The sequence below is a fragment of the Triturus cristatus genome, chromosome 3_2 (assembly GCF_964204655.1).
Source record: "Triturus cristatus chromosome 3_2, aTriCri1.1, whole genome shotgun sequence".
Lineage (NCBI taxonomy): Eukaryota > Metazoa > Chordata > Amphibia > Caudata > Salamandridae > Triturus > Triturus cristatus.
The window spans coordinates 1,229,123,923-1,229,147,314 of record NC_140584.1 but is presented as its reverse complement, the minus strand read 5'-3'; the positions used below and the strand labels follow the sequence as shown (position 1 = coordinate 1,229,147,314).

General features: G+C 44.6%; 1 long non-coding RNA gene across 1 annotated transcript; it reads right to left on the bottom strand.

The window, feature by feature from the left end:
* Window positions 1-17,274: 17,274 nt before the first annotated feature.
* Window positions 17,275-20,960, bottom strand: LOC146859529 (uncharacterized). The gene is made up of 2 exons (XR_014979782.1): window positions 18,454-20,960; window positions 17,275-17,743 (listed from the first exon to the last, which is right to left on the bottom strand). It is a non-coding gene; the product is annotated as an uncharacterized LOC146859529 (long non-coding RNA).
* Window positions 20,961-23,392: the final 2,432 nt, after the last annotated feature.

Below are 23,392 nucleotides of genomic sequence, written 5' to 3'. Positions count from 1 at the left end.
GGCTGAAATAATAAGTGAACTAAGTTGGTGAGCAAAACTGACAGAAATCGATGTTGCTTAAGTGATGTTATTGTGTTTGCGCTTATAATTAATATGCATTAATGGCTTTTGATGTCGCAAATGGCTAGATAAATACACACACATAAGGGTATTAGCTGGGGAATAACACTGTATAATCATTTCCGTGCAGTAATTTTGTTTTATGTTTATTTTCACTTAAGTTGTCAAGTGTGGCCTACCACAAGATGGCTACCACCCGCAGCCTGCATTCGAGTAGATGGAAATTTTACAAAATGCTTCGTTCTGTCTGTGACCTTGCACCTCCGATGAACTGAAAAGCCATGAGCATGATGACAAGTCCAGGAAATCTGCCAAGTGCCCCTGGAAGATGGAGATGTTGCAATTTTGAAATATTGACTTCATGAACTTATAGTGATCCCACCATTTGATACAAATTCACCCAGTAGAGACATCCGTAGATGTATCGAATTAGTCATGAAAATTCAATTTTTCCTATTCATTATTTGGGACAATCTATGTGCGAGAAAATCTCGTACAATATCAAAAATGTACCAAGATGACATTATTTCCGCCATTCATCCGTTCTGAACAAAGAATTGTAACTTTATAGAATGTAAGTTTTAGTATAAATAATAGTAGGCTAGAGAGGTCTAGTGCCACTTCTTCCCGAGCTGATGATCCGAGGTCCCTATGCTGACGGAGAGGACGATGACTCTACATGACGGCAGGAAACTTTAATTCTTCTACAGAGGACCGGTTCTGACTTAGGATCTGACTTTTAGACAGAATAGGTAAATATGAGAGAAATGAATTTGCATTTAATTGGCTTTTCTTATAATATTAGATAAATGAACATTCTGTTTGAATCTCTGTCTCGGGTGGTTGTTTCTGGTCATGTTTATTGAATTTATTTGTGTATTCTTTGAAATGTTTTTCGCTAGATTTAAAAGCAACTAGCTGGTCGCATTGACCTCAAAGTACAGGCAGATCGGATAGGTATTAAAAGGTGTGTTTCCCTTTATACATGGCATGGATAAGAGTGGTAGGATGACTGTTGGTGTAATGGGCCCCACCAGCGTGTGATGTGTGTGTGCGTGTGCGACTGAGAGATCACTCCGTCCGTGAAAGCAGAGGGGATTCGGAAGCTCTGATCTGCACCAACATCAGTAAACAAGCTGTCTCCGTGGCAGCAGCAAGCTGAGCTGGACGACCAAAGTGGAGTCTGGAGAGCCGAGGTGCCAGGCCGGCGAGGGAACAGGTAAGATGAGGGAAGCAAACAAAAAATGGAATATTGGAGGATGCAGGGGCACAGTCTTCTCTTTAAAAAGTGTACATACATTGTACAACTGAATCATTCAGATAGATACCCTTTACCAGCCATGGGGTGGCCGAACAATATACTCCAACAGCTCGCTGAACTCTGCAGAATTTTATGGAGTTTTTCAGCAACTCTGTGGAATTTCATGGAGTGGAACTCGGCAGGCTCCACCCACCAAGAGGTCCCACCACACGACTGTGAACAGGTGTACAGAAATAGGAAGCACTATCATTCAACGAACATGCAAGTTGTCTGCCTGGCAGATTTGTACATCTCCCACGTCTGTGCTAAGTTCTCAGGATCAGCACAGAATGGCTTCGTACTGCAGAACAGCAGAATTCCACAACTGATGTCACATCTCCGACTGGAGAAGCATGGCTTGTAGGTAAGTGTGAAGTCCTTCAGCTCTGTCTTGTAAAACGTGAAGTAAGGTATTCTGAGTCCATGAGATTACATGTTGGACTTCTATCTTTGTCACATCTAGATGACTCAGTGTATCCCACTGCTCATGACTTTTGACCCCGCTTAGAAATCCCACAATGCCTGGGGAAGTCCACTTCCAAGAGGCCCATAGCAGGACACATTAGCCAATGGAGCGGGCTTTTAGGCTCCTGAAAGACAGATTCCAATGCTTGGACAAAAGTGGTGGATCCCTCATCTACTCACCACGGAATGTGTGTCAGATCACAGTGGCCGGTTGCATACTGCACAACATTGCCCTATGACGCATCACCCCTCTCCTTGATGAGGAGGCAGGCTGCGGAGCACCAGCAGGTGGGACCTCGGAATGCCAAGTGGAGACAATGAAAGTGATGGAGATGAAGGTGAAGATTCCCAACAGTACCTGATCCAGAACTACTTCTTCCAATAGCAGGTATGTTGTGAGATGTGATGATGGGACAAAAAGAGCACTGATGTGATGATGTGACGAGATACATCCAGTGTGTAGTGAGTGTGACTATGTGGGTTATGGGACACATGGCAGATTGTGTATTTTATTGAGGTATCCATCAAAGCACTTGGTACTATTGTGTTGTGCTGGGTTGACCATCATTGCTAAATGTGCATTCAGTCAATGGTATGCATGCTGTACTGATGTCTCTGTGTTGTTCAGTTTTAGGTGTCTGCAGCATGTCGTTTTCACTTAGACATTTCAGAGTTGTGACTTCAGTATGTATGTGGTGCAGTTAAGATGCATGAAGTAGACATGGACTAATCCTGGGAGCAGAGTCTCCTAGAGGCTGGCAGTACAAATCTGCTACCAAGACGGCAGGAACAGCAGTTGGATGTCTGGACCCTGACTTCTTATGTACATCTATTTCCAGGTATTTTGGTTGCTCAGGTATATGTGTGCTAACATGTGACATTACAAGTGTTGGTGTTATGGCAAAAGCATGCCATCCTGCCTTTTCTATAAATGATTCGTCATTATCTATGACCTAGATGAAGCAGTTGCTGTGCTTCCGCATTGTTGGCTGGGGGTGCTTGTGAGAAATCACTGATATTGTTTTTTGTGATTCCACCTTATGCTGCGTACAGTGGATTAAAGAGAGCCTGTGGTCCAAGAATGTGGTCCTGACATGTGACTGTGACAACCAGTGTATGTAATTGTATAACCGGGAGCATCTGTCCTTCATTTGAAAGACCTGGCCACCTTCCACCTTCATTTAGTCATGGCAGATATTCTAATGACAGGCAGACATCCCTTGTCTGCAATTGTGTAGACTGTAGCATTTGTCTCTTATTTAACAGACCTGGCCAACATCCACCTTCCTCCAGGAGTGACATGTATTTTAAGGGCAGGCAGACATCCCTTGCCTGTAATTGTATAGCCTGGTGTATCTGTCCTTCATTTGCAAGACCTGGCCATCTTCCTCCGTCCTCCAGAGGTGGCAGATATTCTATGGGCCGGCAGACATCCCTTGTCTGTAATTGTATTGCCTGGAACATCTGTCTATCATGTACAAGAGCTGCCTCCTTCGATATTACTCCAGAGGTGGCAGATATTATATGGGCAGGAAGAAATCCCTTTTCTGTAATTGCATAGACTGGAGCATCTATCCTTCATTTGCAAGACCGGCCACCTTCCGCATTCCTCCAGAGGTGACAGTTATTCTATGGGCAGGCAGACATACCACATCTGTAATTGTATAGCCTGCAAATGTTGCTCTTTATTTGCAAGACATAGCTACCTTCCACCATCCTCCAGAGGTGGGAGATATTCTAATGGCAGGCAGACATCCCCTGTCTGTAATTGTATAGCCCTTAGCATCTGTCCTTCATTTGCAAGACCTGGCAACCTTCCACCTTCCTCGGGTAGTGGCATATATTCTATGGGCAGGAAGACACCCCTTGTCTGTAATTGTATAGACTGGAATATCGAGCCTTCATTTGCAATACCTAACACCATCCATCTTTCTCCAAAGGTGGTAGATATTCTATGGGCAGGAGGACAACTCTTGTCTGTAATTGTATATCCTGGAGCATCTATCCTTCATTTGCAAGACCTGACCACATTCCGCATTGCTCCAGAGGTGGTAGATTTTCTGATTGCAGGCAGATATCTCTTATTTGTAATTTTATATCCCGGAGCATCTGTCCAATAATTGCAAGGCATGGCCACCTTCCGCCTTCCTCCTGGATTGGCAGATATTCTATGGGCTGGCAGACAACCCTTATCTGTAATTGTATAGATTAGAGCATCTGTCCTTTATTCGAATTACATCACCGTACTCCACCTTCCTCCTTCCTCCAGAGGTGTCAGATCCTATAATGGCTGGCGGAAATCCCTAGTGTGTAATTGTACAGCCTGGAGCATTTGTCCTTCATTTACAAGACATGGCCACCTTCTGCATTCCTCCAGAGGAGGCAGATATTCTATGGGCAGACAGACATCCCATGTCTGTAATTGTATAGCCTGGAATATATGTCCTTCATTTTCAAGACATGGCCACTTTCCTCCTTCCACCTTCCACCACTGGTGGCAGACATTCTTTGGGCAGGCAGACATTCCTTGCCTTTCATTTATATCCTGGTCATCTGTCCTTCATTTGCAAGACCTGGCCACCTTCCACCTAACTCAAGAGTTGGCAGATATTCTATGGGCAGGCAGACATACCTTAGCTGTAATTTTAAAGCCTGAAGCATCTGTCCCTCACATACCAGACCTGGCCACTTTCCTCCACAGGTGACAGGTATTCCAAAGGCAGGCAGACATCCCTTGCCTGTAATTGTATAGCTTAGAGCATCTGTCCTTCAGTTGAAAGAAATGGCCGCATTCCTCAATCCACCGCCCTCTAGAGATGGCAGATTTTCTAATGGCAGGCAGACATCCCTTGTCTGTAATTGTGTAGCATGGAACGTCTGTCCCTCTTTTACCAGACCTGGCACCTTCCACCTACCTCCAGAGTTAACAGATATTCTACGGACAGGCAGACTTCCCTTGTCTGCAATTGTATAACCTGAAGCATCTGTCCGTCATTTACAACACCTGGCCATCTTCCTCCTTCCTCCAGAGGTGTCATATATTTTATGGGCAGGCAGACATCCCTTTTCTGTAATTGTATTGCCTAGAACATCTGTACTTCATTTACAAGACCTGCCACCATCCATCTTTCTCCAGAGATGGCAGATATAATATTGGTAGGAAGACATCCCTTGTCTGTATGTGTATAGCCTGGAGGATCAGTCCTTCATTTGCAAATCCTGGTCACCTTCCACCTTCCTCCACAGGTGGCAGGTATTCTAATAGCAGGCAGGCATCCCTTGTCTGTAATTGTAAAGCATGCAGCATCTGTCCTCCATTTGCAAGACCTGTCCACCTTCCACCTTCCGCCAGGAGTGACATGTATTCTATGGACAGGGAGACATCCCTTGTCTGTAATTGTATAGCATAGAACATCTGTCTTTTATTTGCAAGACATGGCCACATTCACTTTCCTCCAGAGGTAATGTTGCAGGGATTCTTCTCATGCACAGAACTATGCGCAGGAAAACAAGACCTCAATGAATTGTGGTGTACCAAAAAACACACCTCAGTACCCAGAACCCCTATCAGACTAGCATCAGTGTCTCATTCATTCTCCCTATCATCTCGAAGCTCCAATGAATAGACAACCCAGAACAAGCGACTTAGAGTACTCTCAGGAATGGTGGGAATCAGAAACACCTTTTCGTTATTATTATCATATCAGTCCACAACAAAAGTAATCAGAGACACTGTAAAGTTTAAAATGTTTATTTTCAACTACGTGCCCTAAGGAGCAGTACTTTGGCTAACGTAAGCAGACAAATGATTAAAAAAAAAACATCAGCATTGTTACAATACCATAGAAAACGAAGGGAGAAATAATATTACAAATGATTGTGGAAAACGATCACCCTCACTTCGCTAGTAAGCTAGTTTTATGAAACTAATAGAAGGTCTCTAGGCTTGAATGGGGAACCCCATACCGTAAATATCAGCTTTGGTCAATCACATCACACGATCAGCTCTGCTCTGTGTCTGGAAAAGGTTTTCTCCAAGTGTCTGAATCATGCATGAAAATGCCATATTAAAGGCAACCAAATTTAAGATATTTTCAGCTGTGTGAGTGTTATAGCTAGAGCGTGGGCCGATCAACCTGAATTCAAAAGCATACATTGTTATTTGACCTTGACGGCTTCTGCACACAGTGTTCAGACTAAGGTCGCAGTGCACATCTAGGGATGCGAACAACAGACCGTTCTCATGTGAAGAAAAAGCAAGCAAGCAGTTTTTCTTGTAATAACAGCTACCTGCAGTGTCGTGTGCAAAAGCAGCAAAGTGGCAAGATGGTGTTTTACATCTAAGGTGCTTATGCTAACATAGCAATGTGTGTACATAGAAGCCCTTCTCCACTACACCCTCCCTTGATCGGACCACAAAAAAAATAGAGAAGCAATGTAGGAACACAGAGTTCAAGTTCGATTGAGACAGAACCAAGTTCATGTATTGTCAATCCATATAATGGTAGTGACAGTTCGAAAAATGTATTGGGAAAAGGAAAAAAACTGAAACATCTCTCAGGGGCATGACACATCCCAATGTGGAGTAAAAAGAAAAAGAAAAAATCTGGATTAGGACGTGCGGAAGATGGACAACTGCCAATTTAATCCATCAACATGTAGGCAAGAGGAAGTCATTATAATGTTCTGTAAAAGATTCAGCCATCCAGTCAGGTAAAGTAAATGAACAGACATGTTCTTTGATAACCGGAGCCTCTAGCACAATCAGAGGACAACTTGCGTGTTCTTCAAGATAACTTCTTGCCATGAAGTCATATGCTGCCGCATATATATCCCAATTCCCTAGGACTCCATGTGCCGCTTCACAGACCATAATCCCGATGCCAGAACAGTCCAACTCATGAGCCACCAAGGGACTCATTAGTCGATCATAACCCGGGGCAGGAGACACCGTGTTCAAGAGGCACAAATCCAGAGCCCATTCAAATGGGCAATCTAGGCAATGGAAAACAGGTTGCAGGCAAGTAAAGTAAGAGAACCGGAAGGATAATCCATAAACTACGCTTAAAGTGGCCAGTGGTAATGTTCCATAGTATTCAATAAGGGTGGGCGTAGTTCGCGAAGTAGCACTTCGCGAAGCTACGCAAAGTGAAGTTCGCACTACGCGAGCTACGCGTAGCACTTCGCGAACTGCGTAGTAACATGTTCGCACTGTGCAAGATGTTGTTTTCAATGATTGCACAGTGCAGACAAGCAACCGGCACTGTGCAATCATTGAAAATGGCATCTTGCACAGTGCGAGCTGTAGTTTTCTGCTGCTCGAGTAGATATTTACTCGAGCGGCAGCTTTCTCAACGCGAACTGGTAGTTTCTCATCGCGAGCAGTCGCGAGCATACGCGACCCCTCGCAATGAGAAACCTGACCTCCTCGCGTTGGGAATCTCGCCGGGAGGTTTATTTTCCATGCTCGCGATCGCGAACAAGGAAAAAGTCTCGCTGGGATGTCATTTTGCTTGCTCGCGGTCGCCAACTTGACGTTGAGGACCGCGAACAAGCAAAAAATGACCGCAGCACTACGCAGCACTACGCTACGCGTGTTCGCACTGTGCTACGTGCAGTTCGCGTAGTGCGAAGTAGCGCGAACTTCGCAAACTACGCGAGCGTAGCGTAGTGCTTCGCCCAGGCCTAGTATTCAAGCATCCGGTTGGGCAGCTGAAACAGCCGCGGCGGGTTGTCATGTGATACAGATCGTGCAGCCATTGCGGAGCAAACAAACCAACAGGAGCACACCAGCAGTCAGGGCGAAAATCAACGGTAGCCCACCGAAGACGCTGGAAAAAATAGAATGAAAAAATGCCGGTATCACACCAAATATTGTTTGGAAGAAGGTCACGAAGCCGAAGCCCACAACTTTGAAAATATGCACCAAGCCAGTTGTTGACGAGGCATTGAATATAGTATGAATCAGAGCACAGAAATGAAGGGGGAGATCAGTATTTAAAAGCGTATGCACCTCGGTGCGGGTGTTTGCCATGTGAAGGACGAATGTTTCACAGGAGGAAGTCAGACCGACTTCTTTTTGAGACAATAGAGCCCTTATTCTGAGTCAGTTACAATGCACGGAATCCCCACTAGCATCCCGCAGCATGCCTCATTATTTAAAAGCAAATAGCTTCTGTTAGCTAATAATGTAAAAGTGGGTATAATTGCTGGCACAGGATTTCCCTTTAGAATGAAAGCTAAATTTGGTGCCTGAACGTTGCAGGCGCCATGAAATTGGATGTTCCTACAGACTACTGAGTGATCAGGTGTGGAAGTACATTCTTCTCCTTTTAAATAAACTTCTTTACCCTCTCTCATGCACCTGTATGTAAATAGGAGCGACCAACTTCATGCAGGAAGGCAGTACCCAACGGTTCATATCTGCCTAGGGCATAATGTTTCATACATGAACTGAACTTAAACAATGGAAATGGCAAGGTGATTAAACCGTGGATAAGCCAAACAGCTGAGTTTGATTCGGCCACTGAGAAAGGTAAAGGTTCCAACTTTTCAATATGCAGTAATGAGTAAATTGCATCTTTCATGGACATAAACTGTTGTTTTGCAGTCAGATTAAATGGCAGGTGTAAAGATGATGTACTCAGGTAGTCCCAGGGAACTTTTCCAGCCTTCAATGTTTGTAAAGTCCAAGCAAACTGCATTATAGAACGCAATTGATTTTGACCATGGTATAAAAAGACATGTCATCCTGTACAATATCCACAACAGATGAAACTATATTATCTAATGTGTAAATTCTGGAAGAAAGGGTGTTAAAGCTATTATCGATGACAGCTAGCACTTTTTCCAAATTTGCTTGATCAATAGCCCTTAATCTGGAAGCAGCTTCAATTTGAGATCATTTCCAAACTTCGTTATAAACAGCATACACCCATCTTTTGGACCTGCCGCCCACAGGACCCCTGACAAAATCATTCAAATCTACTCATTTAATTTCGATAAATGAAGTTTAACAGATGCCAAGGTGGAATGTTGCAGCCAGTTCCCACATAACTTCCCGACATAATAGGTAGTAACAGAATGGGAAGATTCAAATCAGGGGTCCACTCTAACCTGTGTATAGCCAGGGTATAGACCCAGAAAACGATGTTGACAGGAATTTGAGCTCTTCTGCCATATCAACAACCCTTCAGGGTCTAGGTTGGAAATGTTGAAGGATTTATTAGTAATGAATGACTGCAAAGCATTAAGGGACAGATCTGTGTGATTATTCCATTTCGGATAAGCGCCCAGATCAGGAATATAGGGGAAATTCATCTTTTTAGAAGTAGCCAATCCAAAGCAGGTGGTTTGAAAAATGGTGGAATTCAAAAACAACATGTGGTTTTGGATAAGGCAAGCACAATGTAGAGGTTCTGTTCCTTGTACCTGCCACGCTTTCAAACCCCAAACAGATTTAAGATCAATGGTATCTTTCCACAGCTCATAGCCCCCTATAACCAATTCATTCATAAAGGACTTGGAATACAATAATTTAGTGTGGGTCAGTCTACCTTTGGAAGCTGACTCAGCAGCCACTTTAAAATAAAAGGCTTCAGGTTCAGAAACACTGAAACCAGTAAAATATGTACATTTATTCACTAGAGATTTGGAGCTGCCTTCAATGGGCGCAGGGCAATGTTCCCATTGTGTATAATTGACAACATTTCTAAATGTATTCGCTTTATGCAGGAATTGATTGCCATAGTGTTGGTAGCAAAACAACTCCCCATAATTAGCCGTGTCAAAATACAAATCTTCATCAAATCTGCATCAAAAGCAGCATAATATTTCAAATCAGAAAAAAGAGCCTCTACGGCCTGGTCATCCCAATCAGAGCGGATGTTTTGTTTAACAACATCCCGCACAGAAACACGAAGTACATTGTGGACATTAATCACCTCTGTGGGACCATGAATTTGAAATTTAACAGCATCCCAGACAATCCCATCTGACACAGGCCAGGCAGTAATATTCACAAAAGTCTGGTCCCTCTTCATGATGTGAGATGAGGAGTGGGGAGCCAAAGTTCCATCAATTAATCTAATTGTAGATCTTTCGATGAGATAGTGTCCATTCACTAGACGAAAAAATACAACTACAAATCCAATAGACATAAACAAAAAACAGTTATGAGCACCAGCCAAATGTAAGTCCAAGGGGGAATTAAAAAATATCTTTTAAACCAAAGAGCAAAAATAGAAATTTTTGATGGGGCATTGGAAGTCAAAGAGTTAGTGTCAAATGAAAAATGTGACTGATCAACTGCACTTGAATGTGAACCAGGCAACGACACATCTGTGGGATCAGTATACTCAGTATCTTCAAGTGGACCACCAGGCGGTGGAGGCAATAAAGGAGTAGTAACTGTATGCATCTCGATGGCAATGTCAGGTCTGTTGGTAGGTGCCGGAGCCAAAACAGAATTTCTCAGCATTGCTGGACAAGAGACCGCTGGAGTCATACTAAGAAGAATAGGCTACTCGCTGTAGTTTGCCATTGTCAATGGAGATGTACCTGTTATCCTTGCGACCAGGAAGTGGAAGTAAAATGACTGTTCTTGTACCCTGCACGCCAAGCACTGGTACTGGAGCACGATAAGAGGGGCCAAACTCTTTCTTGTTCTTTACCTTCTCACGGACCAGGTTACCAGCTCGAGGTAGTCAGCCAACTACCGGAATCTGAAGCGCAGCATCAGTTGTGGGGGGCACGTTTTCCTTTGCAAGACTGTCTCCTGTCTCTTGTAAATTCTGTAATACAGCACAGTGATCATCTATGTCAAAGGGTGCGGCTGACACCGCCATGTCTAGACCGTCAAGGTCCGGGACAAACATCTTTATGCCAAAGAGCATTTCGTATGGGGTCCGCCCACCAGGGGACCTTCTAGGGCAATTATTAAGTGCACGTTGAACGCTATTTAGATGGGCCAACCAGTTCCTGCCAGTATCTAAAACTCTAGCTGTTAGGGATTGCTTTAAGTCACGGTTCATTCGCTCCACAACACTATTGCTCTCTGGATGGTATGGAGACGAAAATTTGACTTGGACCCCCAAAGATCTCATGGCTTCTTTGTACGCCTTAGAGGCGAACACAGGACCTTGGTCAGAATGAAGGGTACCACATCCAAAAATTCCCACAATGACACGCAAATCCCTGATGACAGTTCGAGCATCAGCACTCCGTTGTGGCCAGACCCAAAGAAACTGTGTGCACGAATCCACTGCAACCAAGATCTACTTATACGCAGTATCAGAGGAGAAAGGAATGCAGTGATCTAAATAAACACACCCAAGTGGTTTATTAGATATGTACAACTGTGTTTGAGGTGGGCGCACAGCAGTGGAAGGTTTTATCTGCTGGCAGATGTCACAATTAAGAACATAAGTACGAGTCTGTTTATACAATCCGTGCTACCAGTAACGTTGTTGTTAGAGAGTAACAGTCGCTGAAACGCTGGCATGGGCTGAAGCCATACCTTCGTGAGCTGCTGTTATCAAAGAAAGTCTGCAGTCCGAGTTGGGAATCAGTCTGTCACCAACGTTGTTAATTCTCACATAGGGAACTTTATCAGGACTTAAATGATAAGAATATTTAGAAGGGAAACTTCTAGGGTAATCACTTACCTTCTCTGTTGCAGCAATAGCTGCCAAGATGACGTCATCAATCTTACTTTTGGATCTTGTAACTGCTGCTGCTAGATATGTTTAAGGCGTTGGAACTAATCTATATCAACAGTAAATGGAAGGACAACTTCAATTATTTCTTCACAAGGAGGTACACTCTCTGGATTTAATCATATATTGATCAATACCATTGACAGAAAACACGTTTGATTTAAACACCCACTTTTTTACGTATTCACATGTAAAAAATAATAATACAGACACTTTTTATGTTTCACTATACATATACATACAAAAAATAATAAATCCAAAGAAATTATAAGTCACCAAACACTACAAAGGAGGAACATAACCTCTATTCCTTATTTCCCTGCTAGGGATTGTGGATGCTCACACTTTTTTATAGGAGCATTCAATTTTTTCAGAAAACCCTAATACAAAGTACTATGAGGAAATAACTCTATCCCCTGAACAATTGAATTAGTACTTCTTAATCTATTTACACATCATTTTAATTTGTAAGGGGCTTCCTCAATTCCTAAAGTCGACGCGTTTCAACCCAACTTGCTTTGGGCCTCATCAAGACTAGAGTATATAAGGAATAAACCTGGGTACTGCAGGGGCACAGGGCTCATGCTCCTATGCCCACATCACTGGCATAGGGCACCCAGCTAGAAGGGTGGCTGATGTATGCCAGGGCAGTGTAGGTGGTGGGCATGGCACACAGGGATGTGTGCCATGTCGACTCTTTGTTTTGTCTTGTAGCCAGACACTGTGTGTGTGTGTTAGGGTTCAGGGCCTCTAACGGTGGCAAAATGAGTGCTGCAGCCCTTAGAGGCCTTTCCTGGTCACAAGGCCCTGGGTACATAGGGTACCATTTACCAGGGGCTGACATGTGGCCAGGGTTTGTCAATTTGGGTTTGAGGTTTTTAGGGAAGGAACATAGGCCCTGGGCACCTGATTGGCAGGAGCCCAGGGCACACTCAGTAAAAGTACATTCACCAATTCAGTAAAAAGTGGGGGCATACCATGCAAGAAAGATGGCACTTTCTCACACGTGTACCTTAGGCAAGGTATATATCGTCAGAAGGCGTGGGTGTTCGGAATTGAGGTATTCAAACTCCTTTTCTGAGAGGAAGCCGACCTCCTTCCCCTCTTCCGTGCTCAATATTATCTTTCTTCGGACTCCATCTGTAGGGTCGCTATTGGCAGTGGTGTAACTTATACCATCTCGGAGTTGCGAGTATATTTCCGTTTGATAGTCCTGGGTGGTCTGCACCACAATTGCTCCCCCCTTGTATGCCGGTTTGATTACAATGTTTTTATTCTCCTTCAACGTGTTCAGTGATTCACGTTCCCCTTTCATGATGTTATATTTCACATAGCTTATGGTTGAACATGCTCACATGACATCTCGAAGGACCACACTCTCAAAGGTTAAGATCTTGTGTGGCATCATGTGTGCCGGCGGCATGAAGGTCGATGGTGGTCACATTCCAGTGTTCAATGTGGAGGATATCGGCAGTGAATGTCTGAAGAAATGTCTTTAACGAACTTTCCTGAAAAAGTGGTGTAGTTCTGATTTCACATTAAAGCGTTTGGGATGCGATGTTGGTACAAATGAAAGTCCCTTGCTGAGGATGCTGGTTTCGTTAGCAGATAATGAGTGGGAGGATAGGTTGCTGATAGGGCTTTCCTGTTGGTTTATCATCTGTATGTTCTCCTCCAGATGAGTTACCATCTCTATGTTCTCCGGGTGTTGATTTCCCTGTGATTCTCTGGTTGGAAGCGGACTTATTTGGAGTTTTGTCCTTCTCGACGTCCCATTTCCCAATTCTGCTGGTTCTGTCCTCCGCGTCCACCTCTGTTCCAGTTGTATCCTCAACCCCTGGGGGGTCTCCAGTGGGTATCCTCTAAAAAAGGTTGACCGACTGTTTGATGGCAGTGTGGTGGTTGGTACCATGAATCCTGGTATTGATGGCTGCTGCTGGGGCCTGCTTGCTCACTGTCACTGCTGGTGCTATATGATGAATCAGAGAAATTAGTGAACCTACGGTTGCCTCTATAGCCTCCTCTGCCTCTGTAGAAAAAACGACCTTGATTATTTTGTTTGAAGTAATCTTCCTGTAGGTAAGGGTATGTTATCTTTTTGTCATAGTAGCGGACGTCTTTAGCGAGTTTATCAAGTTTCTTCGCATGAGTATTGATGTCGAATTCCTTAATGGTCTTTTCTAGTAGCTCAAGTGCTTCCTTTGCTTTGGCCTGGGAAGAGTCACCATTTATTTCTCTTTTGAGGTCACTGATTGCTTTCATCAATTTCTCCACTTACTCAAGTGCTGTTTTCACTCCCAACACCATCCAATGGCGTGAACAATTGTTTGCCACAAAACTTAACCCTTCCTTGAATTTGGGGTAGTCTATGAAGATTGCAGGTTCATTACGGACCTGTAAGCCCGTTGGTATGATGTTCGCTTGGAGATATTTGGTTAAGAGATGTCCGTGGAGGCGAGTTCGGATAAGTTTTTTCTCTAGGCGCTCTAGTTTATTTATTTTCTCATTTAAAGAGAAATCAATGTTGGGAGTATTGGATGATAGAAAAGATGCCCCAGATTCACCTTGTACTAATCTGGTGATGCATTCCTCGGTGTAAGAGAGTGTTTCCCTATCTGACATGGTATGTCTCACTAATTTAAAGTAAAGAACGGAACCCTCGCAAGTGTGCACTTGCTCTGAGAGTGTTGAGTTTCAATGGGGTGTCCCACACATGACAGTAATCTCCTTTCTTTTTTAAACATACACAATTTCACACGCTCCCAAAACAACCTCTTTCCCAACTACCCTTAAACAGCAAACCTTCAGGATCTTTCATATCATCCCTTGACGTCTGCCAGCACCTTTCTGATTGGACAGCCATATTTGAGCCCCCTAGCAACATCAAGCTGCTGCACGCGCACCACGCTGTCATTACCTTTTAAGCGTGAGCTTTGGCAACCGCATGCATCTCTGAGCCCATCGGCCGTGTAGGAGGTAAGCGCTTCATAAGCAATCTTCAACAACTATCTTTGACATGCTTTATGCAAGGTGATACGCGCCGATGTGAAAATACTTGATAAGGGATTTATTTTTGATACCCACAGCAACAGTGATGTTTTGATTAGGCACGCTTAGTGCCCCTTGATGTCTCACTCTCAGCACTAATGAATTTATTAACCCCATCACTTAATTCTTGGCAGCCACCGCCCGGAGCCTATTAGCGGTACGCGAGTCACACGCTCCTACAGCGGCACGCACCAATTGCCGATTTTTCATATTAATAAGGGCCCGCGTTTAGCAGACGCCACTGTGATCGTGTCGACAACAGGCGTTTCTTCTTTCTTGATACGCTTTTAATGATCTTCGTCACCATTTCTTTTCCCAAATAATTTTTTAACACATAGATAGTGCCCCTCAGATGTGTTTTATTAAGTTCTCGATGGTATATTAAATGGTCATAGGGATGCGTAGGCAACCAACTTGCACTACCTCGAGTTAGGCACCAGTGTTTTCACAGGAACACGAGGAGCACCCATGACATCCCCTGCCGGCACGAGTGAGGCACTCCCGTTTTTAATCTGTTTCACTGTACTCGCTGAGTTGTTTGTTGTTCAGCCCATTTTGGTGTGTATTTCCTCCGTGTATCAGATTGTAAGCGGATTAAGTTCCTCATGACATCACCTGCAGGCCCGAGCTCACGAGTGAGGCACTCCCTTTCTTAATCTGTTTCACTGTACTCGCTGAGTTGTTAATTGATGAGCCCTTTTGGTCTGTGTTTCCTCCATGTATCAGATTGCAAATGGATTAAGTTCCTTGGTTATCTTCTGTCTGATGCTCGCCTGTTCTATTTCCTCCGTGAACAAGATCTAATGTGGATTAACAGGCACATGCATCAAATAGAAAAATTGCGAGTTCCTAATTGCGATTTTTATGGAGTCGCAAATAAAGACTCACAAAACGCGATGCACCAAAAAACTTGCGAGGAAATAAAGAATCGCTATAAATCGCAAATATAATAGCGATTCCGGCAATTGCGAACTCGCTAATAGCGATTTCGCTATTTGCGAAATCGCATTTATCGAAGTCGCATTTTGTTGCATCCTGATGACATCACAACCAGGAAGTGAGCAGCTCCAGCCTCATTTCCAGTGTACAGTCTCAGGGAGAGGAGGGAGCTGGCTCTGGGAGCTGAACAGGAGTGGGACAGAGACATTAGAAAAACTTCCTCAACCAAATGGAAGCCTCACAAACAGCAGAGGAGAGCCAAACAGGCAGGAAGCGCAAAATAAAGTTTGCAGAAAAAGAAATTGACACCCTCATTGAGGGAGTAGTCCACAGCCATGATAAGCTGTTTGGAAAGGCATCATTAAAAGTGGCAGAGCAGGAGAAAAGGAAAATCTGGCTCCGGACCTAAAACAGGGTCAATGCCATTGGGGTGACACACCGCACCATTGAAGAGCTGAAAAAACGATGGTACGACTTGCGCAGTCGGGCTAAGGTGCGCATTGCTGACCGGCTCAAGGAGGCAAAAAAGACAGGAGGGGGAACACCAACAGACACTGGGAACACTCCCATGGAGGAATTGGTGGAATCCACTATCCAGCCAGAAGCTGTTGTAGGTGTGACCCAGCTTGACACGTTGTGAGGATCGGTATGGCGGGGGGAGTGGTTCGCCTAGTATATCAACACAGGGACCCACTGATGAGGTAATGAATCGGATTTTTATTAGCTCAATAAGCGTCCTTCTGTTAAGATTCTGTATGCGGTCTGTTGCTCCAGGGGTCAATGTCCGGTTTGGGTTCCTCTGTAGGGATCGTCTCTCCGTCCGGTTCTGCCGTAGGGACCGTCTCCGCCTCCTCCGTCCGTGACCCAGGGAAGAGATACAGAGGGATACAAAGGTGAGTAGGGTTGTAGGGACCAAGGGCGCTTTGAGGGGAAAAGGGGTTGTGAGGGATCACCGGGGACTACCACCAACTCGTGCGACTCGTGCAACTCAGGTGAGGTAAGGAGGTGAACGTAGGCAGAGAAGGCTGGAAGGGTTGAGCGTGGTTGACCCACAGAAAAAAAGAATCCTCAACACTCCCCGTACTCCCGTGACCTCCCTCGTTCTCATTCACTTCGACCCTCCCCGTACTTGTGACAGACTCAAGATACGATCACGTACCTTTCCCAGCCACGCTCCTCCAGGAACGTGGCGGGGCGAGTAGCGTATCCGTTGGCCTCCTGGCTCCGTCGGCGCCGTCTCTCGGATTCCGCACTCTCCTTCAGTCGTCTCTCCTTCTCCACTGCTCACTCGATCCTGCTCCGTCTCCTTCTCTCGGCTCTCCTCACGTCCTCCGGCTTTCGCGCCCTTCTTCTCTTCCGGGTTCGTTTTACCAGGTCCCGAGCTCTCTGATTGGATGACGTGGTCTGTCGTATAGACAGTCGGCTCCTCCCCACGGGGTTCTCTGGTGGAATTAAAGGGCCCGTACCAGTCCTGTGGCCAAGGCGTAAAGGAACAATCAGCCCTCCGTTCAGGTTGGGTGTCAGAAGCCGTGCCCCCAGTGGTGCCCCCGTGACACACGTCAGGAGCAGCAAACACATCTGAAGGTAAGATGAATGCATGTTACCATTATCCCAAAATTTAAAGGTAGAACATGACCACAGTACAGCCCAAGTGCACACTTTGAACATCCAGTACACAATGTATTCATTAGGGGAGGCGCATTATGGGAGATGTAGTCAGGTCAAGCAGTTACAATGACAAATCTCAGAGGAACAACCCAAAATAGTTTAATAGATTATAAATTCATTAACAAAGTCAAAAATGTATTACTGTGACATTTTGATCACAGACATTAAATAATGCAGTTTTGCACTGTTTCACCTCACAGATGCTCAACGTGTAGAAGCTGTGGATAGCGATTCCCCAGACATGCAGGACACCAGCGCAGGTGAACATATGGACACACCCGTGGTGCAAATAAATCCATCACGTGCCACAAACTCACGCAGGGCAACTGTCCCATCCCTAGTCACCATGGAGTGTGATGATGAGCCTGATGCAACACCAGGTGCCAGCCATGGACAGCCCACTTCCATCCAACAACCACAACCACAGGTCCCCAGAACCAATATCAGAGTCCGGCGTAGAAGAGGAAGAGCACTCAGGACACAGCAGCAGGAACAACCAATTGATGTCTGGGGTGGTCTTGAGGGACAGATGCTCCGTATGCAGCGCCTGCAGACAAAAAACACACGTGCAGTGCAATTCCAAATAGGCAAGATGGCAAGCAACATAGCAGTACTATCTGAAAGTGTGCAGCAACTGAGCAAGGTGATGCAGGAGGGAAATGTATCCCCGAAGAGACAGCATCGTCAACTAATGCTGCACCTGAAAATGTTTGCGAAATCAAACAATAGGCTGGCCACGACAACTGCACTGCTGGCACGTAGGTCTGTGACCATGCAAACTGAAATGTGCCATTGGAGCGGGGATGTGGCTAAAGCACTGGACCAGGTGACCAATGCAGTAGAATTGCTTAATGCTTCCACAATTGCGGCAAACATTTCCACGCCGGAAGAGGGTAGTGAGGGTGCCTCAAGCCTAAGTAGTTTGCCAATTCCAGTCGGCACTGCAGGAAGACGCAACACACGCAGCAGTACCCCCGCCGCTTCCAACATTGGGGCTGACCATGCTGGCTCTGACAAGCGTCTGTGTGTTCGTGGTAGAAAGCGCTAGACTGGCATGTACAAGTACATTCCACTATGGTGACGTAACCATTGTTGGGATCTGACTTTTTACTGAAATACAAGTACATTTTCAGTTGCAAACCTCTTATGTCCATTACACTGGTAAGATTAAAAGTGTGCTTCAACACTCATGACATTTTTATTTAATTAAAGATTACTTTGATTGCAATATAATGTTTCTGTGTCATCATTACTCACCTCAGAAATAATTTTGTGTGATGTCCAATCTTCTCCTACGACCTTCTGCTGCGTTTGCCCCTTGTGCTGCATGGTGGTGTGGCACTTGCTGGTTCCCATCCTCCGAATCGCTGTCAGACATCTCGATTTCTATTCCTCCCTTTGTCGCAATATTGTGCAGCAATGCATATGCTGCTACTATCTTGCAGCATTGTTCAGGGTTGTACTGCAGTGCTCCACCGGTCTTTTGGAGACATCTGAATCGGATCTTCAGCAGGCCAAATGTGCGCTCTATGATGTTCCTTGTAGAGATATGTGCTGCATTGTACCTCTGTTGATTGGCAGTTGTGGGATTGAGGTAAGGCGTCATGAGGTAATTACGCAAGGCGTATTCGCTGTCACCTACATGTAAGGAAGGAAAGGGTCAGTGGCAGTTTGACATTGACATATGTACAATGACTGTGAGAAACAATTACACATATTTACCAAGCAGATGTCCCTCTCCAAATTCTCCCCTGACAAGACGGGTGTGTATGCCACTTTGCCTGAAAATATAAGAACCATGTGCACTCTCGGGAAATTGCGCAACTATGTCAGTGATGATGTTTTTGGCATTGCAAACAACCTGAAAATTGAGGGAATGGTAACTTTTCCTATTTCTATATAAATATTCCTGTGCTGCAGGGGGACATATTGCCACGTGGGTGCAATCAATACAACCCAAAACATGTGGGAAGCGAGCTATCTGGTAGGGAACTTGATGTGAGACCCGATCAAGGCCATCATGCTTTGAATATTCTTGAAAGTGCGCTTTGTGACACACCTCCCGCTACAGCAATGACCCCCTGAAAACTGCCTGATGCCAGTAGGTGTAGGCAACATAGGACCTGCACATGCGTTGGGATAGCATTGGTCCTACGTGTCTGTCGTTGCAGAATGGGGTCCAATTGATTGATTAGATCATGGATCATTGCTGCATTGAGCCTATACTTATCGTATATCTCATCCTCTTGCTGTCCTAGCAAAGTTATGCGGACTCTGAAAATGCGCTCATTTATTCGCCTCCGTCTCTGTCCGGCAGCCTGCAGCCTCATCCTCCTCGCCATCAGGTAAATCCCTGCCATTGTGAAAAGTCCTAGCTCATTCTGGCTGTGTTTAAATGGGTTTTATTTGGTTTTCAGCTGTCTCTGATTAGCACACATGATTACCACCTGGTTGGGATCCTTCTTATTTAGCTCTCGCAAAATTTTGATTTCCATGGAAATCGCAATTTGCGATTTTTTATGCATACATTTTGCGATTCTTTGTTTGCGTATCGCAATTTGGAAGACGCTACTACCGAATCGCAATTTTAATCGCAGATTTTTTGCGAATCCTTATTTTTGCGAAAAGTTGGGTTTTCGCAAATATACAGTTGATGCATTTCTACACGGTATTTTGCGATCGCAAACGGCCAATTTTTGCGATTTGCACCGTTTGCGATCGCAAAAAGGTTTGATGCATGTGCCTGTAAATCCCTAACTGCGATTGATTTATCCTCAGCAGTTCCTTTTCCAGAGTAAGCGTTACATTGAGTGTCATATCTGAACTTAATGGAGCTTGAGATTAGGATCATTGAATGTACTCACATGTGTTTTCCCTCTGACTTTAACAGCTACGTATGAGCCATTCGCGTTCTTGAACGTACAGCACCGTCACACAGCTGTTACCCCAAGTAGGTAATATTTACCATACAAAACATTTTTAAGTGCCAATCCCCTTCTATTTAAAGTTTTGTCTCCCACACACACCTTTCGATTATTCACAGGTGCTCTTCATGACCTTGTCCTGATGAAGACCCCACCGTGAGGACTAATCTACCCTCTACCACAGGGGTCGAAACGTAGACAGCCCAAACTTCAACACAAACTCTAAAGACAAATTTGTAAAATAATCATGTTCATTAGAGTTATGTATTTATCCAGGAACAATTGACCTGTGTTAGGCCGGAAAGGTCCTATACTATGTACAAATGATGTATATATGTCACAATATACTTTCCTTGTCCTTCACTCACATATCCAGCACCCTCTACCCACTTCTCTTCCCTTTTTCCTAAATCACCAAGAGCACTGTAAATATTTTGCATCACAATGTACTGGCGCAACTGCGTTGCCACAAATTAAATGCTTTGAATTTGAATCGCATTTGAATGCCCTTGGAAATACTATTAAATTTGATTAAGGCATCAAGCAACTATAAAGTATTGATTGCGCTTTTCTATTTTTGTTTGTTCGTAAGAAATTATTACCACAACCATTGCTTATTGTACTGAGATGTTCCAGTTAACACGTTATTTGAGCTGCTGTTTGTCCTGTGCCACAATAATGACTCCAGAGCTTCACTAGCTGAGAAAGTAAACTCCAGTATCTGTGTGAGTCTAATGTACCTTCCAACGACGCAAGAAACTGTCCCGGACCGTACAGCATCCTATGTACATTTCAAGAGCTGAGATCAGATGCTGCGAACACCTCAACTCCATGGACTTGAATCATGAGAATATCTTGGAATGTGTTCATTGCAGCTGCTGCCTCTTGCTTGATTTACATTGGTTATGAGCACGAGACCCGTGGACTGATGTAGGACATGTCTGAAGTCCTTTATCTAGAGCTCTATAGAAGGGAGTGAGTTCTCCATGCGAGGAGGAGACCCTCTTCCCATCTGATGAAGGTGAATCTATTTTAGACTGACTAGAACCTTACTGAGTTCTTGGCTGTACTTTGAGTGATTATAATCCTTATTGGTTTAACATTGATAGCCCAGCTTATGCATTTCTATATTTAATTTACTGAGTAAACCTTAAAACGAAGATCCTCGTCTGTCGTCATTTATCTGAAATGCTTTGCTCTTCCCTTCTGCGCCTTCACTTGTCGCTTTACTAAGAAAGGCGGGTCCAGCAGGGAGCACCAGTGTCTGTAAGGGACTACACTCCTCCAGATCTTGTGTCAGCGTGTTCAGGAGGGCGAACCAATGAATGGGTTCACACGCTATCAATTGCAAACTCAACATACTAGCAAACATTCGCGTTCAGGAGGGCGAACCAATGTATGGGTTCACTTCACACGCTGACAATAGCAAACTCAACATACTAGCCAACATTCGCGTTCAGGAGAGCGAACCAATGTATGGGTTCACACTCTGACAATAGCAAACTCAACATACTAGCAAACATTTACGATCAGGAGGGCGAACCAATGTATGGGTTCACACGCTAACAATAGCAAACTCAACATACTAGCCAACATTCGCGTTCAGGAGGGTGAACCAATGTATGGGTTCACACGCTGACAATAGCAAACTCAACATACTAGCAAACATTCACTTTCAGGAGGGCGAACCAATGTATGGGTTCACATGCTGACAATAGCAAACTCAACATACTAGCAAACATTCGCGTTCAGGAGGGCGAACCAATGTATGGGTTCACACGCTGACAATAGCAAACTCAACATACTAGCAAACATTCGCTTTCAGGAGGGCGAACCAATGTATGGGTTCACATGCTGACAATAGCAAACTCAACATACTAGCCAACATTCGTTTTCAGGAGGGTGAACCAATGTATGGGTTCACACGCTGACAATAGCAAGCTCAACATACTAGCAAACATTCGCGTTCAGGAGGGCGAACCAATGTATGGGTTCACACGCTGACAATAGCAAACTCAACATACTAGCAAACATTCACTTTCAGGAGGGCGAACCAATGTATGGGTTCACACGCTGACAATAGCAAACTCAACATACTAGCAAACATTCGCGTTCAGGAGGGCGAACCAATGTATGGGTTCACAGGCTGACAATAGCAAACTCAACATACTAGCAAACATTTTAGCCATATGACAGACTATCGCGATCACTGATCTTCTGCATAAAGATCAGAGTGGCTTCACGCCAGATCGATCAACCTAACACAACATTTGTAGACTTTGCAATCCAATAACAGGGCCCGACCAACTTCAGGAACACTTGGTAATACTGCAAACTGACTTCAGTAAGAAGCATCCACCAGTCTCTCCTGATACCTGTTTTCACTATTGAAAACTTTAGGCTTTGGGCCTATATACCTTGCATACATCAAGCTCCTATATACCTTACCATGATCCCGTGTCAAAGTTGGGGGATCACTTTCTTGCTCTTTCCCACTTCTGAGAGGTACAAGGCAGGGATGTCCACTATGGCTCTTTTTATTGGCATTGGCTGTGGAGCTCTGAGCACACCAGATCAGGACAAATATGCATATAAAGGGCTTTGTATGGTTGGAGGCCCCTGAGGACAAGTTTCCTTTTATGTAGACGACCTCCTCCTAGATGTGGAAGAACGGGACCAGCCTGGACCGGTAATAATGGAGACTCAGGGCACCTTTGGAGATTACTCTGGACTTAGAATTCATTGAAGCCAAACATGGCTCTTCCCACTGGGGCTGGGAACCAACAAAGACTGGGGCTTGAATCCCGGATTGTTCCTTGCAGTAGGTGTTTGGATGAAGCCTCACTTCTTAAATAGGAGGTTTCCTTATTTAGGGGACCTTCCATTATGTGGTCACTGGAATGATGGCCGGAGACACTAGGAGGGCCTCCAACCCTGAAGGAAGGTACCAGCAACCCAGGGGTACAGGGGGGTCATTGTTTCACCTTGTCAGATTCGACTAATGCATATGAAAATACATCCTTTGCTACCTGAGGAGAGAGCAACGTCAGTAGTCTTTGTGGGAATTGTATCCAAATTAGAGGACTGCAACTCACAGTCTTCAGCATTCGCAAAGAAAGCAATTCTGAGCCTTCAACAGATCCAAACTGTGGCCATCAGAGATCTGCTTAATCTGCCCACAGTTTGCAGCACAGCAGAGAATGTTCAATTCTTACAGTGTTTTCTGGAGCAGAAACAGATTCAGTTTACAGTTCTCCACTTCTGTCACAGAG